Raw genomic sequence first — 5,284 nt, 5'->3', positions numbered from 1 at the left:
CCTACTGGAGTGATCTTTCCAGCTTTAATGTCACCAAAGCATTTAGAACAATTTCTTTTCCAATGTCCAACACCATTACAATAATGGCATTTATCAAGAGGACCCTTCTTGATTTTGGAAGTGCTAGCTTCATAAGTCTTAGCTTTGGTGAAAGTGGGAGCTTGCTTCTTACCCTTCTTCCTTTTCTTCTTGAACTTCCCCTTGCTTTTGGTGCTAATGTTAAGCACATCCTTAGGTGGGTTAACATTAAACCCCATGTCTCTTTCGGCTTGCACAAGTAACTTGTGCAACTCTTCAAGAGACACGTCCTTGTCTTGCATGTTAAAATTCACCCGGAATTGAACATACGCTTTGACTTTGGATAAGGAGTGTAGAATCCTATCTACAATGAGTTCTTTGGGGATTTCAACCTTTTAAATCTTCAAGGTCTCGACTAGCTCCATTAATTTGAGCACGTGAGGGCTAACCTTTTGGCCCTCTTTGAAGTCGAGATCAAAGAATGCCGCGGCCGCCTCATATTGGACGATCCGCGGAGTTTGTGAAAACATTGTCACAAGCTTGGAATAGATTTCATTAGCGGTGCCCATCTTAAAGGCTCTCCTTTGGAGATCCGCCTCCATCGCAAAGATCAACACATTTTTCATTGCGGCGGACTCCTTGTGGTAAGCCTCATATGCTTCCCTAGTTGCGGCACTCGACCTAGCATTAGGTTCGGGTGGAGAGGCCTCGGTGAGGTAACGAAGCTTGTCGTCACCTTGGGCGGCTAATTTGAGTTGGGCATCCCAATCGGAGAAATTTGACCCATTCTTTTCAAGTTTGCATCGATCCATAAAGGATCGGAGCCATGAAGTATTAGTGAGAGGTGTGGCGTTGGTGTTTGGAGTGGCCATTTGTTATGAGAAATAAAAGCGGTCTACAAAACAAAATATAGAAGGAATAAAACATATGTCGTTTTCAAAATAATAATAATACTCGTAAAAATTTAATTTAAACAAGTTTTATTGCATTTATCTAGTGACCTCTACCCAACTTGATAAATGATTCCAAGACCCAAATTCATATCAACTTAGGGCACGGTGTGCCGAAATACCCTTTATTAACATAACTTCGTGGATTAACCTTTTAATCGATTCTACTTTTAGAACTCTTGGTTGATAAAATTACATTAATATTTATCTCTAGCCAGAAACACATCCGGAAATCGTCGTGAATACTTTCGTTGAGTTCAACCCAAATTTCGAATAAATGTGTCCATGATCCAAACTCATATCAACTTAGGGCATGGTGTGCCGAAATACCCCTCATTAATATAAATTCGGTGGATAGACATTTATCACCCACTTCTCCTACGTAACAAGGTTTGTACCCTGGTGTGGCCGAGTGCACTCCCTCACGAAATAGGTTTTCATGGTTTCTACTTTTTGGTAAGGCTATGTCTCAATTGTTTATTTTAAGCGAGAGGTCATGTCAATTTATTATCTATCACGTTTTAAGTGAACTAAAGCGGTGAACTACGATAATTATAATTGACACGGTCGATAAACTCGATTAAAAGAATGATGCATGTTTTAGTTATGGCGATTTAGCGATGCATGCAACATATAAATAAAATGCAAAGCATAAAATAAATCCTAGTATGGCCTTCCTAAAATAGAAAATCTAATTAACAATTACATATTCGGAAACCAACTCCATTGGTCCCTTGAACTTCGGTTTTGGCACGCATCTCGAGGTAACACCGTCTTTATGTATCGCCTTCTTGAGTGACACCGTCTTCAAGGAACTCCGGAATAAATAAATTACATAACAAATTACATAATTTCCTATTATACATTTGTAATTAAAATAAAATAAATCTATTAAATTACAAAACGGTGATACGAGATCACAATAAATTACAACCGAATCGATATTCCCATACATTTCGGGTAATACCAGTTAAAAACTAAGGCCATACTAAGTAAAAATTACATAATTCAAAAATTACATAAAATAAAATTATGACAATCATAAATAAAATGCAGCATTATAATATGTATGAACATGCCCAATTTTATGCTAAATCGCCTTTAAGGAGCCAATATCGTATATTCAACGATTTTTACGGATTTGCGTGATTCAACCTTTTAAAATCACAATAAATTACATAAAATCATATTTATGCACAAGTTAATTACCCTAACCAACTTAGAACTCAAAATTAGTCTCCACTAACTATTTGACTATAATTAACTTATATTTCTTAAAATTGTTCATTAGTGGACTCAAAATTATAATAAAATGCTATAAACTTCAAATAAATCACATAAATTTCAAATAAATTCAAAATTTGAAATTTATACTCATGAACATTCTGGACAAATACCATGACACTCATAATGTTCAAAAAACTTAGGTTAAAATTTCGAAATTTATCGAGAAAAACTATGTTGCGGTTTATCGGATTTATCAAATATAATCATAAAAACATGAGAAAAATTATATTCATTAACTTTTCAATTTTAGATCTGAAAAAGATAATAAAATGCAACATGTGACGTTTTTCCTTAGTCATGAAGTATGTTTTAGCAATTATTCACTAATTAAGTCACTATTTATGCTATTTTTCATCAAAAATTCATAAATCATGCATAAAGACTTCAAAATAGCCTATTATTTTACACACATCTTGTAAAATTGCATCTGACAACATACTAAATTTTTATGACCAGATTCGAAATTTATCTCATATTAACCTATTTTTCATCTAAATCCGATTTTTATCATGAAAAAACCATATTTCGATTATAAAAACTCCAAAAATTCTGAAAAATTACAGGTCATCTAAAAATAAAATATGTGAAAACATATCCAAAAACCACTAAAAAATTCAAAGTTTAGCTAATTTTAGTCCGAAAATAACATTTTAATCATAAAATCACATTTTTAATGCCATTATTATATAAGATGAACAATAAAAATCCATAAATTAACCAAAATATCCTAAATACATTTTAGGACCAGAAACTTTAACATGCATAATTAATTTCGTGATATGTCATAATAACACAAATTTATAAGTTTTATATGTTAATCGTATAACTCGGAAAAACTATAACCGATTTGCATACAAACAACCAAGGCTCATGATACCGCTTGTTAGAAATCTATATCTCATTACTAGACATATTCATATATGTTTTAATTTTAATTTAGTCATAAAATTAAAAGATGATCTTATGCATGCAAACAATAAAAGAATAAGAAAGAAATCATCATCTTACATTGAAGATTTCGGATTATTTGGGCACAAGTGAGTTCTCCTACTCACTTGTTCTTGAGCTTCCTTAAATGGATGAACAAGGATTCAAGTAGAGAATCCCTCCCAAGGAATAATACCCAAGGTAACAACTTAATAAAATTAATATTATTATTACTAGAACAATATTAATTTTGAATAAAATTGACCAAAATATTATTTTGTTCTCTCAATATTTCGGTTAAGAGAAAAGGAGAAAGAGGAAGAATTTATCTCTCTAAAAACTCTTATTTTTTAGATGTTGAATGAATGAATGAATAATTCTTTTACATTTGATGTAATGTATAAGGTAAAAATTAGAGGAAAACCCCATGGTTTTCCTTCACCAAAACCGGGTAGGAGGGGGAGTATTGATGCCCAATGCATGAGCAAGGTGCTCTTCACAATAACCACTAGGTATGCATGGCTAGGTTTAGGAAGAAATGTTTATGTTTATCACTTACATAATCAACATAATATTTTCCTAATACTCCCCATTATTTCGGTTATTATAGATAAAATGGACTCCATTTTATCTTTGTCAATTTGTCAATTTGTCACATGTCACATGTCATGTAAAATTGTTATGTATTTTTAACATATTAAAAATCAACGCATTAATAAAAATACGTCATATACAAAATCGACTTAGTAATTCATAATTACTTGTACCAAAATAATTTACCAATTATAAATAATAACATCTTGTATTTATAATAATCTATTCATTCAAATGTAATTGTTTCCTTAAACAATAATTTCATCTAAGCAATAAAACAATTCGATTGCTTAGACCGTATCTTATTTAATCAAATTATAATGAGATACGTAAATACTACTTCCAAAATCGTCCGTCAATTTTAAGTAATTTAATCAACCCGTATCGTCATACGATCAATTAATTAATCAATTAAGAGTGTTACCCTTTAGGTATGACCTAAGGGGATCAAATGATCACCACCGTCGCACGACAGTAATGTCAAACTCTAGTCAGCCAATCATTACCGATATGTGTGGACCAGTTGACAGTAAAATATTACTTCTCAATTGTATTCTTTAAAATGAGACTTAAACATGTGTTCATTATGATCGACAGTATTGATCGCATTATTGTCGGAGGACACATATTCCAACACTTCCCAGGTTGGGGCCAATTTGCCAGCGTTCTTCTCTTTTGTGTTTTGAAAAACTTTTCTGAGAACAAGGTCTCCTACCCTGAATCACTACTACAGAATTCATCAAGGACATCAGTGGATGGACATCGGATTTTTGAAAAAACAGATGTAATAAGTTTGCACATCGGATTTTTATAAAAGTCTGATGTAATTATATTATATGGACATCGGTTGTTATTTTCAACCCATGTCCATTATAATGGACATCGGATTAAATTACAACCCATGTCCATATAATCCTCAATTTGGGCGCAAAATGAAAACAATTCCCCCGCCCCAAATTATTTTCACTAGCATACTGAGTCAGTCTATTATAATATCTCCAAAAACCCCTTTACATTATACTCCGTATTTGATGAAGTTCCTCCGTCTTCTTCTTCATTTCCAACCGACGAAACCTCACAATTCAAACGGCCAAAACCTCACAATCCGTCCGCCACCTTCGCCTCCTCCCTATCCTGTCACTCTTCCCGTCGTCCTTTCCTCCTCCTCCCTTTCTTATTTTTCTTTTCTATTCTTCCTTTGTGTCACTGCTGCCCACCGTAGTCTCCTGTCCCTTCGTCGACCCACTTGAAAGTCTTCTGGTGCTCCACCACTTTCATCGATCCACCTGCCACCCAAGTCGGTCGTCGACTACCAGTCAATGCCCTTGATTTCAAGGTTAGTATTCTTCTTTTTTAAAGCTAATTTTTGCTTTTAATTTGTGTTTTATATGTTGTTTAATGATAATTAGTATAGTTTAGGATGTGTTTTGTTGATTTATTATGTAGTTATTATTGTAAATATCAGATTCTAATTTTAATATAAATATGTTTTTTTGTGAATCAGGGTT

This window comes from Silene latifolia, chromosome 7, assembly GCF_048544455.1.
Source record: "Silene latifolia isolate original U9 population chromosome 7, ASM4854445v1, whole genome shotgun sequence".
NCBI classification, from domain to species: Eukaryota; Viridiplantae; Streptophyta; class Magnoliopsida; order Caryophyllales; family Caryophyllaceae; genus Silene; species Silene latifolia.
This window is presented reverse-complemented; position numbering follows the sequence as displayed.